Below are 14,071 nucleotides of genomic sequence, written 5' to 3' on the forward strand. Positions count from 1 at the left end.
CCACTTCGAAGTTCTCGTCCAGCTTGATGCTGAAGCGCCTATCATCCTCTAGGAAGATTCCGTCGCACAGGCCGCGCTCGTCTTCGCAGTATTTGCAAATACCGAAATCCTTTTCGTCGTCAGACATTTCCTATGTTCATAGTTGAAACATTAGTTGAAAATCGATCGAAGACAACTACCAGGATACTCAACACACAAATCTGGGGCACTCGATATTTCCTACATATTCTGGCACAAGTCTTGCCAAAATTCACGGAAAAATTCGGCATGACCTTTGCTAAAATAGGACATATCGAGCGCCTGAAATTTGCCGGAACGAAAATGAATCAACACTCCGGCAAAACATAGGCCACTCGGAGGTGTAACCTGCAAACATGACCGGCCACTTGGGCAAGCACATATCCTATTTGATCAACCCAAAATATACATTTCAAAATATCTTATAGGACTCAAATTAGCATGCATTCAATAAGCAAAAGTAAATCATCTCATGCGTCCGTACATCGTCGAATATTATCACTAATACATCCCGAATAGTATCATACATATAACATCACTAATACAACTAAAACACTAGCGCACGACGGGTATCGGCGCGGGCGGTGGACACCCACAGAGAAGGAACCATCACAGGATCATAGCTCCAGTGAGATCCCTGGAGAACCTGCTAGGTATTGGAGAACCTGTGCTCCAACTCAAACAAGTAGCGACGGACGTGCGCGCCCTCCTCACTGAGACGATGACGCACCACCTTTGCGGGGTCCTCGAGCCTCTGGACCGTCACTGGCCCACGCGACCGTCACCAAAGAAGGTTCGGGTCAACGACATGCTGGCTCCTCACCAACATGCGCCTCCCGGTAGGTAGCGCCTCCCAGTACCACCCCGGCGGAGCCCAGTCCCGGACATGGCCCATCTGTTGACGCAGGTGTCCTCCGCCGACTCGACGACGAGGATGCGGGATAGGCATCATCGACGTCGATGCGGGAAAATTGCTTTAACTAAAAAAATAACAACAAGTTCTTACTAACTAGTTCTATTAATTTAACTAGTTCTTACTAAAAATAAACTTACTATAAATAAAAATAAACTAGTACCCAGTTCTTACTAACTAATTAGTACCTAGGAACTACTGCCCTAATTACCATCTAATTTGATGAACCTAGGGGTGGAAAGTGGTAGCGGATATTCCAATTATCCAACTTAAAAGTGAAATAAGTGGTCAAATTTTACTCGTTTTATTATGCATTACACTAGTGTTTATTCATCATCTAAGAAAACATCATCTAAGAAACATCCCAGCCGCATCTGTATCTGATTCATTTCCACCCATAGATGAACCCTAACTAATTTGATGCAACTAAAATTTGAAGAAACCAATCTAGGCAGAGGTAGGGGAGGGGGAGGAGCAGGCGTGCTCACCTCGGGTGCCTGCGGCGAGAGAGGGGCAGGCGGCGTCGAGGTCGGGGTCGTGGCTCGGGCGCGCGGCGGAGGGCGGCGTCGAGGTCGGGGTAGGGGGCGGCGTCGAGGTCGGGGTCGGGGGCGGCGTCGAATCCGGGGTCGGGGGCGGCGTCGAGGGTGTGCGGAGAGCGATGGGAGAGCGCGCGGCGGCCGACGGGCGACGGCGGCAGCGACAACGGGAGGAGTTTGATTTGGGGCAAGTGGCCATGGGGAAGAGCGACCACGCGGTTAAGTCATAAGTAGAAGTAGCGTGTTCCAGGAAACGCGCTACTGCTATGATAGCTACAGCATTTTCCTCGATACGTGCTATTGCTATTCCTTTCTCTTATTTCCTTTTTTCATTTATTTTTCTTCACATTTTATTTTTTTCCTTTCACCTTTTTCTATTTCTTTCATTTTAATTTACTTTTCTATTTGCTTTCCATTTAATTTTATTTCCTTTAGCAGTAGCGCATTGCGTCGTACACGCACTGCCACAAAGCAAGTAGCGGTAGCGCGGTTCTACGTAGATTGCTGCTACTATGTGTAGCCTATCGGCTAAGCCGTGGGAATTTTAGTAGCATCGCTTTTATCTTCAGGCGCGCTACTGCTACAATTGTATCTGTAGCGCGGTTTACAGCAGCGCGCTGCTGCTACTTAGCACCAGCGCGCTTTTTTGACACGCGCTACAACTAAAGTTCTGTGTATAAGGTTTTCCCTAGGTGCTCACTTAATCTCATATTTCCATGATCTTGACGAAGATCTGCGTGTCACTACAGAGGTGCCTCCCGAGTCCTGGGTCCAATCGTAGTTGTTGGTGATGTTGGAACCCTTGGGCTCAAGGGTGGCCCATTCCGTTAGCGTTTGGGCAAGTTGCCCCAGTAAGGCTCTTGCCGGGGCCGCGGAGGCCGCCCCGGCAAGGGTCTTGCCGGGGGAGTCCACCTCGCCCTCTTGCTCTTTGGTGTTGCTGGTCTTGGCGTTGCCTCGGTTGTCTTGTGCCTTCAGCTTCTCTCTGGCTCCCCTCCTTTTCCATGCTACGTGCGGCCATGGTGCGTGGCTCTGACTGCCCGTGCACAAGTAAAGGGGTCAAAAGGAGAGCCCCTACTTTTGTACGCCGACATGAGCCCCCAGGCCTAGGCCACACATAAGCGCGACACGTTGTTGGGCCAGGCCCAGAACGGTGCACTGGCAGGCAGGGCGGATTTTACCGCGTTAGCTTTTCGTCCGCTGCGCTTCCCCACGACTCGTGTTGAATGCGTGACGTGGGGGTCGCGCGCGCGTGTGATCGAAGCATGCTTGCGTCATCTTGTGGTGAACAGTAAAGAGGCAGCTTGCGTGTCCCTTCGAGACCGCAGGGCCGCCGCTCATTTTACTATCCTTACTTGGGAACCGTCGCCCCACGCGTCCCATTACGCCCGTCTCTCGCGCCACGTACTCCACATGCACGACGCAGAGCGAATGACAGGCGCGCAGGATACGGGAAGTCGTGCGCGCGTGGGTTGATTCCCACGCACCTTCAATTGGGCGGGGAGGGCGGTCGACGGCCTCGCCCGCTGTCACCTTAATGAGCCGGATTGGCTGAAAGGGGCGGCCGGTCCCCGACCCCGTCCTTTATAAGGAGGGGAGCGGGAGGATCGGCGCCTCTCAGTCCTTCGTCATTCACCTCTCCTCATCCCTGCTCCTTCCTCTCTTCCGCCATGGCGAGAGGGCGCAGTGATGCTTCATCGGTGGCGGCGAGGGTCTCTGCTAGACAACGTGTCGTTCCTCCCCAAGAGCTCATGGCGGCGGAGCCAGCTGTTAGAGGAAGGGGGAGGGGGCGAGGTCGAGGCCGTCGTGGTGGTCAGGGAAGAGCAGGACGGGGCGGCGCGCCGGCCTCGCCTCCGCCAGCAGCCCCTCCCCCGGTGGAGGGCCATGTCGGGGACAACCCCTACGAGTTCTTCATCAGGCTGCGCCGGCCGGCGCGCCGTCGTCTTTGTCTCCCGACCCCATTTGCTCGGGAGATGGAGCTGGACCCGCCGCAGGCGCTGAGGCTGCACATGAGGGGCTGTGGGAACAGCGGCATATGGGCCGACGTTGAGTTCCTGGCCCCTCACGTCATGTACCTTCGTCGTGGGTGGAAGACCTTCACTCGCATCCACAGCTTGACGGAGGGGCTCACTCTCCATTTCAAATTGATGGAGAGTGGCCTCCTCTGCGTCAAGGTCTTTGGACACTTCGGCATTCGCGTAAGGTGCTGCGTGGAGATCTCCTCCGACGATGAAGATTCCTCCTCGAGCGAGAGTGACGAGGAGGGCAGCGACAGCGGCGACGAGGGTAGTAGGAGGGAGGATGATGGGTCCGACTAGGTGTCGGACGCGCCATCCTCGGGCGACATTGGCGGCACCATCACTTGCACCTGGCCCTTCTTCCCGGCAAGGCAGCTTGCTGTGGGCGGGGCCAGCTCCTTGAAATTCTCGGGGTCGCCTCCTTGGGCGGCTGGTGTTGGGAGGCCTGGAGAAGACGAAGAAGGCGGGTGGCAGGCCGTCAAGTCGGAGTACGCGGACACCGACGCCTTCGTCGCGTATTGCTGGTCATGCCGCCTTGTCTTCCAGCTCTTCTCCCGTCATCATCACCACCAGCCTCTCTTCGGGGTGGCCAGCGGGATGTTTTCCTGGTGCCTTCTGCTGCTCGTACCTCGCCTAGGCGCCCCTTTTGCCCTTCTGTCATCTTGCTCTGTCTCCTGAGGAGAGGGACAAGAAAGGGATTATGGGCACCTTATCTCTTTTTAGTTTGTAAGCCTTCGGGCCTTAGTAGATTTTAAAGCTTGTAATCCCCTTGCTCATGTTTTTCACTTCGTATGAAATGTACCTGTATGGGATGGTTTTTAATGAAAAAGGGATGTTTGCCGGGTTTTTCGTTCGTGGGTGAAACCCGCGAAAAGGAGCAAATCCTTGTTATTTAAGATAAACGTTTTTCGCCCGGCAACATGCCTTGCCGTCCCCCCACTTCGCTCGACCATTCTCGCGCCCTTGGCGGAGGCAGTGATGAAGCGGGCTTAGGCTCCTCGTTCCATTTCCTTGCTGTCGCGACTACAACCAAATCCGGACCCAGGAGATAATCCTTGGGTATAGAAAAGGGGAGCACGGTAGCCTAGAAATAAAAGGAGGTTTCACATATCCCAGTTCCATACCGAAATGCATGACAGAGGATAAAAGACTTATCTGGATCTGCAGCCCCCGACAACCTTGGCTTGCCGGGATTGGATCCTTGTACTTGGAGCCCCCGGCAACTTTGGTTTGCCGGGGTCGGGACACCAGTCCGTTCCCTTTCTTCCAAATAGCTCAGCAGAAGTGGTCATGTGCCATGCGAACCAAAGAGGACAGAAAAGAACAGTGAGACGCGCACTCGACCTGTAAGCTAGGGGTTAGCCGCCGCTAAGCACTATCAACCCTAATCGGGGAAGAGACTCGACCTAGCATGCATGCTAAAACTTAGGGCGCCAGCGCTTCATTTATTTATGCTCAGGGTCTGCGCCTGGCTTTGTACAAAGGGTTACATGCCTTGTCGGCAAGGCTTGTACAAAAGGTGGCTTGCCGGGAGGCCCGGCAAGCCGCGCCTTATGGTTAAAACTTGCGAAGATGCTCGATGTTCTAGGAGTTGCTCACTGGGACAACATCTTCGGTCTCCAGGCGGACTGCGCCAGGCCTAGTGACTCGTATTACCCGATAAGGGCCTTCCCACTTCGGCGTCAACTTGTTGGAATTCTTGGCTGACTGAACGCGCCGAAGAACTAGGTCGCCTTCCTCAAAGCTTCGGGCATGAACCTTGCGGCTATGGTAGCGGCGCAACGCTTGCTGGTAGCGTGCTGCTCTCACAGCCGCCTGAAGACAATCTTCCTCAAGGAGCGTTGCGTCATCTTGCCGCAATTGCTCTTGCTGAAGCTCATCGTAAGTGAGCACTCGAGGTGACCCCGTATATGAGTTCCGTGGGGAGAACCGCTTCTGCGCCATATACCAGGGCAAAGGGGGTCTGGCCGGTGGCTCGATTTGGCGTCGTCCTGATCGACCAAAGAACCGCCGACAACTCATCAATCCAGCACCTTCCACTCTTGTGCAGCTTGTCAAAAGTCTTTGTCCTCAGGCCACGCAACACTTCAGCATTTGCCCTCTCTGCCTGGCCGTTGCTCCGTGGGTGTGCCACGGAGGTGAAACAGATCTTGCTGCCGAGGTCTTGGATGTACTGCATGAAGGTGTGGCTTGTGAACTGCGTGCCTTTGTCGGTGATGACTCTGTTGGGCACACCAAAACGGCAGACAAGTACTTTGAAGAACTTGACAGCTGACTGTGCTGTCACCTTCCTCACTGCTTCCACCTCCGGCCACTTTGTGAACTTGTCGATTGCAATGTACAAGTACTCAAAGCCCCCGACAACACGGGGAAAGGGCCCAATATGTCAAGCCCCCAGACCGAGAATGGCCAGGAGAGAGGGATTGTTTGAAGGGCTTGAGCTGGCTGATGAAGCTTCTTCGAATGGAACTGACACGCTTCACACTTGGTTACTAGTGCCGTTGCATCCTGGAGGGCAGTGGGCCAGAAGAAACCCTGCCGGAACGCCTTGCCGGCAAGGGCCCTCGACCCTATGTGGGAGCCACATATGCCTCCGTGTATCTCCGCCAACAGCTCCAGTCCTTCCTCCCGGGGGATGCACTTCAATATCACACCGTTCGGTCTCTTCCTGTACAGGACGTCATCGACGAACTGATACAAGCGGACCGACGGGCTACTTTCTCTGCTTCTTCCTGCTCCTCAGGAAGCTCCCCTGTTTGGAGGAATTAGACGGTATGCTGTGCCCATGCCGGAGCCTGGGGCTCGACGGCAAGGACTAAAGGCATCTCTTCTGCCATGGGAGCGGCCGTCTCTACGGCCAGGGCCTGCCGGAGTTGGTCGCCCCTCGGCAGGCTCAGAGTCCACAGCAACACCCTTGCCGGCGGCCCCTGGGGGCTCAGTGGGAAAGTACTTGCCGGGGCCTGATTTCCTCCGCTTGTTCTGCTCTGTTGATGGTTCACCGGATGGCTGAGTTAATCGAAGTACAAAAGTACCTGGTTCCACAGGTAGTTTGAGGGAAGCGCGTTTTGACAGGTAGTCAGCGATGCTGTTCTCCACTCGGGGAACATGCTCCGCTTGTATACAGTCAAAACGCTCTTCCAGCATCCTCACTTCATCTACATATGCCTCCATCAACGGGCTCTGGTAATCCTTGTTAACTTGCTTGACGACGAGCTGTGAGTCACCCCTGACGATGAGCTTCTTGATTCCGAGGTCTGCCGCGATCCTGAGACCGGCAAGCAATCCCTCGTACTCAGCAGTGTTGTTTGTCGACATCTCCCTGGGAAGTAATCTGGACCACGTACTTGAGGTGCTCTCCGGTGGGTGCGACAAGTAGTACACCAGCACCTGCGCCTTGCAGCGAGAAGGCCCCATCAATGTACATGATCCAGTCGCAACTTGCTTCCTTGCCGGGGAGAGTGGTCTCCTGGATCTCTTCGTCGGGTGTCGCGGTCCATTCTGCAATGAACTCTGCCAAGACTCTGCTCTGGATCGTCGAAGTACTTTCAAACTTCAAACCAAAGCTTGATAACTCCAAGGCCCACTCCACAATCCTTTCGGTTGTGTCTGGGTTGTGCATTATCCGTTGCAACGGGAGGCGGGTGACGACAGTGATCTCGTGTGCTTGGAAGTAATGACGCAGCTTCCTCGACGCCATAAGAAGGCCGAAGAGCAATTTCTGCTCACTGGAGTACCTTGATCTAGCTCGATGCGAGAGGGAGCTCACAAAGTAAACCGGGCGCTGCATCATCTGCTTCTTCTGCACCACTTCACTTGGCTGGGCGGGCTTTGCCCTGACGGCGTCAGACTCTGCCGGGAGCCTTGCCTTGCCGGCACCAGGCCCTGCCGGGGGAGTCTCTGACTTGCCGTCCGCCGGCCCTGCCGTTGCCACTGCCTCTTCGTCAACCTCCCTCTGCGCCACTAGCGCGACACTGACCACTTGCTTCGTCGCCACCAGATACAGCAGCAACGGCTCTTGTGGTTTAGGCACGACTAGTATTGGTGTAGAGGAAAGGTATCTCTTCAGGTCTTGCAACGCCGCCTCGGCCTCTGGGGTCCACTCCATCGGGCCTGCCTTCTTCAAGATCTTGAAAAAGGGAAGGGCGCGTTCGGCAGACTTGGAGATGAATCGGCTCATGGCGGCAACGCAGCCAGCGAGCCGACGCACATCCTTGATCCGCTTGGGCGCCTCAATCTGCTCGATAGCCTTGATCTTGTCTGGGTTTGCCTCGATCCCACGTTGCGACACAAAGAACCCGAGAAGCTTGCCGGACGGAACGCCGAAGACACACTTCTCAGGGTTCAGCTTGAGGTTGATCTTGCGCAGGTTGGCAAACGTCTCTTCTAAGTCTTGTACAAGGGTTGCCCTGTCCTTGGTTTTGACCACTATGTCATCCATACATGCTTCCATATTTCTATGTAGCTGGGGCTCAAAACCAATTTGGACTGCCCTTGCAAACGTCGAGCCAGCACTCTTCAACCCGAAAGGCATCCGTAAAAAGCAGTACGTACCACATGGGGTGATGAATGTTGTCTTCTCTTCGTCTTCTCTTGTCATGAAGATGTGGTGGTAGCCCGAGTAGGCGTCAAGGAATGATAGCAGATCACACCCGGCCGGGGAGTCTACAATCTGGTCGATGCGCGGCAACGGGAAGAGGCCCTTGGGACAAGCCTTATTGATATCTGTGTAATCAATACACAGCCTCCACTTCCCATTCACCTTGGGCACCACTACCGGATTGGCCAACCACGTCGGATGGAGCACTCCTCTCACCAGTCCTGCTGCTTCTAACTTTCTGATCTCCTCTGTGATGAACTCTTGCCGTTCTAGAGCTTGCTTCCTGACCTTCTGCTTGACGGGTCGTGCATGAGGGCAGACTGCAAGATGGTGCTCAATCACTTCCCTGGGAACACCAGGGATGTCAGATGCTTGCCACGCAAACACATCGACATTCGCCCGCAGGAAAGTGACGAGCGCGCTTTCCTATTTGCTGTCGAGGGTGGAGCTTATGGTGAAATCCCCTCTCGTGCCATCCTCCTTGACAGACACCTTCTTGGTCTCTGGTGGCACAGCTTTGGATTTCTTGCTCTTGCCGGTGGAGCTCTCTGGCATGCCCTCGACGGTAGCACAACACTCCGAAGAGGTGCGCTTGCCGGAGTGGGTGCGAGAGGTCTTGCCGGTCTTCTTCTTCCCTCCCAGGGCTTCAGTGGCAGGAGCAAGTGCCTTGGCGGCAGCTGCTGTGACTGCTTCCCGGTAGAGTAGTTCGGCGCAGATCAGCGCGTCTTTCTTGTTGGAGGGGACGGTGATGATGTTCATCGGCCCGGGCATTTTCAGCGTGTTGTAGGCGTAGTGCGACGCCGCCATGAACTTGGCCAGTGCGGGGCGACCGAGGATCCCGTTGTAGGGCAAGGGGATCTCGACTATGACAAAGACAATCCTCTCCGTCCTGTAGTTCAACTCGCCTCCAAACGTCATAGGCAACATGACCTTCCCCTTCGGCTGGCTCCTTCCCGGGTTGACCCCTTGAAACATGCCCATTTCCTCGAGGTCTCCATCAGGAATTTGCAGCCTTCTGATCACAACAGGTGAGATCAAGTTCAGACCGGCCCCGCCATCAACCAGCATCTTGTTCACCCTGAGGTTGCGTATCGTTGGTGAGACCAACAACGACAAACACCCGACCGCAGTTGTGCGGTCAGGGTGATCCTCGGCGTCAAAGATGAGGGGAGTGCTGGACCACTTCAGTGGCCTCTGGGCGTCGAACGAGGGCTCCGCTGCTGTAATCTCACGCACCCATTGTTTAAGCTGGCTGTGAGAAGTATGCAGCGAGGCGCCACCATCGACGCACATGGCCTCTGTAGCCTTCTGGAACTCTTGCTCACCGGACTCGTCGTCCTCGTCATGATCACCATCTTCTTGCTTCTTGTCACGACCCCGAGCGGGCCTCACTTGTTGGCTATCCTGGCCGCGGCGACCTCCTTGGCCGCCACGCTTCTTGCCGGATCCCTCGGCACCATTCTGGCACTACTAGGAAAAGGGCTATAGATGGAATGGCCACTAATGGCGCACCAGACATGTGGTGCGCCATTAGTGTGAAAGACACTAATGGCGCACCAGACAAACGGTGCGCCATTAGTAACAAATTTTATTTTTTTTATTTTGCCAGACACACTAATGGCGCACCAGGACATAGTGCGTCATTACTAGTTGTAACTAGTAATGGCGCACCAGCAACACAGTGCGCCACTAAAATATTTTTTTTATTTTTTACTTTTTTGCAAAACTACTAATGGCGCACCCGGGGCAGTGCGCCATTACTAGTTTAAGCTACTAATGGCGCACGGCTCCCCCATGCGCCATTAGTGTTTTTTTGCAAAACTACTAATGGCGCACCACCAGCAGGTGCGCCATTAGTAAGCAGGGTTACTAATGGCGCATTATGTGGTGGTGCGCAATTAGTAACCTGGGACGAGCTAGATATTTTGGACAGCCACACCTACCCACTCACTTTCCCCACTTCATTCTCTCCTCCCTCCTCCAAGCTTGTCTCGGCTGCCTCCTCCTCCTCACCTCATTTGCACCATAAATTCATCCAAATTACGTGGTTAAAGCCCCTTTTTTTGATAGGTAAGTAAGGGGGAAGCTATCTTTATGTTGTTCTCCCTCCAACAACGTGCTCATGCACTTTTTATGTCCTAGCTAGATCTATGTATGTTTGTGGTGTTGCATATGTTTGTGGTGTTGCATATATGTTTGTGTTTGTAGGTACCGGTATTTGCAATGCGATAGTTGCCAATATTTTGCCGGAATGTTGATTCATTTCCGTTTCGGCGAGAATTTTGGCAGTATGCATTCTTTTTGGTCCTATTTTTAGGGAAAGTCATGCCAAATTTTTTCTTGGTTCTAAAATATCGTTTTGCTCTACCCCGCAGGTGACCATGGTCCGCACGATGACCGAAGGCATCGTGAATAGGTTTTTGAGCTCCGCGAAGGCTGAGATGCTTGAAAAGAACGAGACGGAGATAAGATGTCCGTGTCGAAGATGCAAGCTGAAGAGCCTTATTGCGGACCCGGATTCCGGGCAGGTGCAGGACCACCTGCTCTTGCGTGGTTTCATGGATGGCTATCGGTGGCAAGGTGATGAAGATGACTATGAAGTCGTCCATGGGGGTCGGGCAAGAAATGTGGATGGGCAGCAAGACAACCACCGCGGCTCGGGCGGGCGAGAAGACGAAGAATCTCCAGGACATGATCACGACGGTGATGCTGTACACAGTCATCATGTAGAAGATGCCGGACATGATGATGAGGAAGATGCGGGAGCAGACGAAGGGCATGATCATGAAGATGAAGATGCTGGCGGAGCAGACGACGATGGACCATCGATGGGCTGGGTGCAGGACCCTCATATTCAAGAGCTGCTTCTCAAGCAGACGGATAACGCAAGAGCTGCCGCCCGAGAGAAAGCCAAGCTGGATCAACTGGAGATAGACGCGGTTACTCCATTATATGAAGGATGCAGGCCCGAGGATACCCGCCTGAAAGTAACGCTCGTGGCTCTGGAGATGAAGGTAAAGCACAAAATGACCGACGCATGCTTCGACGAGAACATGTCATTCTGGCACGAACGTCTTCCCAAGGGGAACAAGTGCCCGACCAGTTTCGAGGAGGCGAAGAAAATCGTGTGTCCTCTGGATTTACCGCACGTGAAATACCATGTGTGCATGAACAATTGCATCATTTATCGGGACGAGCACACGGAGTCTACCATATGTCCGGTGTGCGGCGTCACTCGATACAAGAAGAGGAAGAAAGCTCCTCGAAAAGTGGTGTGGTACTTTCCGATCACTCCTCGTCTGCAGCGGTATTTCGCGGACCCTAAGGTAGCAAAGCTCCTGTGTTGGCACGCGGATAGGGAGGAGAAGAAGCGAGAAGATGGCGCAAATGATCCGGAGATAAATAAAAAAGACAAGATGCCGAGTCACCCTAAGGATGGGAGCCAGTGGCAAGCGTTGAACTTCGAACACCCAAAATTTGGGAACGATCCATGGAACATCATGCTGGGCGCGAGCACCGATGGAGTCAATCGGTTTGGCAGCCAGAGAAGCACACATAGCACCTGGCCTGTGTTTGTGTGGATGAACAACCTTCCCCCCTGGTTGTGCATGAAGAGGAAGTACATTCACATGAGTATGCTAATTGAAGGGCCGAAACAACCAGGGAACGACATCAATCTGTATCTTAGGCTGCTGGAAGAGGAGCTAGACACGCTGTGGAAAACGCCAGCCAATACGTAGGACGCCGCAGAGAAAGAATATTTCCCTATGAGAGCCGCACTGCTCACGACGGTGCACGACTATCTCGATTTCTGATATCTCGCGGGGTAGGTGGTCCACGGATTTTCTGGATGTGTCAGGTGCATGGATGACACAACGTATCGCCAGCTAGATAGGGATCCCGGGTCTTCGAAAACCGTGTTCATGGGACATCGAAGGTGGCTTCGCGACGATGACCCGTGGAGGAAACGCAAGGATCTATTCGATGGTGAAACCGAACCCCGAAGACGCCCGCATAAGAGGAGCGGCGAGGAAATAGACGAGCTGTTGAAAAATTGGAAAGATTGCCCACTACCGGGAAAGAAGCAAAAGGCGCCAGAGCCGGGAAAGAAGCGAAAGACGAGGTCTGTTTTCTGGGACTTGCCGTACTGGAAGATCCATCGTGTGCCTCACAGCCTTGATGTCATGCATATCACGAAGAACGTGTGCGAGAGTCTGCTTGGTACCCTGCTCAACATGCCAGAGAGGACCAAAGATGGGCCGAAAGCAAGGGCAGACTTGAAATCAATGGGCATCAGGGAGGAGCTTCACGCTAATGATGATGATGATGATGAGGCGAAGCAGGACACGGAAAGTCGTCGCAAAGGCAAAAAGGCCAAGAAGACCGGAAATGACTTCCCTCCCGCGTGCTTCACTCTAAGTCAGGAGGAGATCGATTAGTTTTTCACCTGCCTCGTAGGAGTAAAACTTCCTTACGGTTACGCGGCGAAGATAAGCAGATACCTAGACTCACTGAAGCAGAAGTTCAGCGGGATGAAGTCTCACGACTGTCACATGCTGATGACGCAGATACTTCCAGTTGCAATCCGTGGGATCATGGACGCGCACGTCTGTGAAATGCTATTTGGCCTATGCAACTTTTTCGACGTCATCTCTCGGAAGTTGGTTGGCGTGAGGCAACTCAAAAGGCTACAGGAAGAGATCGTGGTGATACTATGAGAGCTTGAGATGTACTTCCCTCCCGCATTCTTCGACGTTATGGTGCATCTGCTGGTCCATATCATGGAGGATATCATCCAACTCGGGCCGACGTTCCTGCACAGCATGATGCCGTTCGAAAGGATGAATGGTGTCATCAAAGGATACGTTCGCAACATGTCACGTCCAGAGGGAAGCATAGCCAGGGGCTTTCTGACCGAAGAGTGCATCTCCTACCGCACGAATTATCTAGGCATCGAGAACCCCGTTGGTCTGCCCGTCAACAGGCACCTCGGCAGGCTCGCTGGATGGGGTCACCGTGAGGGTCGCCGCGAAATGCATGTCGACTTCGATGGTCGACTCACCGACTTTGAAAGAGCAAACCTAGTCGCGCTACAACACATAGACGTGGTTGATCCTTGGGTGGTAGAGCACAAAACGTTTATTGAGAAGATGTACAATGACCGAGGCCAACAGAGGATAGACGGAGATATAATCAAAGAGCACAACTCATGTTTCACGCGTTGGTTCAAGCAGAAGCTTCTGTCGTACCCTTTACATGAGGATTCTTCCGCGGAAGAACAACTCATATTCGCCTTGTCACAGGGCGCCGAGCACAACCTGATGACGTATGAGGCGTACGATATCAACGGCTACACATTCTACACCGAGGATAAGGACATGAAGAGCGATGGTTATCAGAACTCCGGGGTAACGATGGAATCCTACACCGGTAACGACAAGGATAGATACTACGGAAGGATCGAGGAGATCTGGGAGCTGAGCTACGCTGGAGAGAAGGTCCCGATGTTCCGTGTCAGATGGGCCAAGAGCGTCATAAAAGAAGACCGGTATTTCACCACCATGGTTATACCCGAAGCCAAATCCAAGACCGCAGGCGCGAACGTCACCGCGAAAAATGAGCCATGGGTACTGGCTTCCCAAGTGGACCAATGCTTCTTCATTACCGACCCATCAAAGCCCAGTCGTGTTGCCGTGAGGAGAGGCAAAAGGAAGATCATCAGAATGGATGGAGTCGCCAATGAGCAAGACTTCGACAAGTACGGCGACCCGAAGATGGAACATGACGACGACGATGAAGTATCAGCATACACCACAAGAAGAAGCAGGACCACCCTACCTAAAGGACGTCCGTTCAAGAGAAGAACTCCATTTACGAAAAATAAGGGCAAGAAGATTGTGAACAGATAGCTAGCTAAGATCGATTGTATTTAAATTGTAGCCTTCATTTCTCGATGTATTTCATGAGCACTTTTTGAACTCATGAATGTTTT

This window comes from Triticum aestivum, chromosome 1D (genome assembly GCF_018294505.1).
Source record: "Triticum aestivum cultivar Chinese Spring chromosome 1D, IWGSC CS RefSeq v2.1, whole genome shotgun sequence".
NCBI lineage: Eukaryota > Viridiplantae > Streptophyta > Magnoliopsida > Poales > Poaceae > Triticum > Triticum aestivum.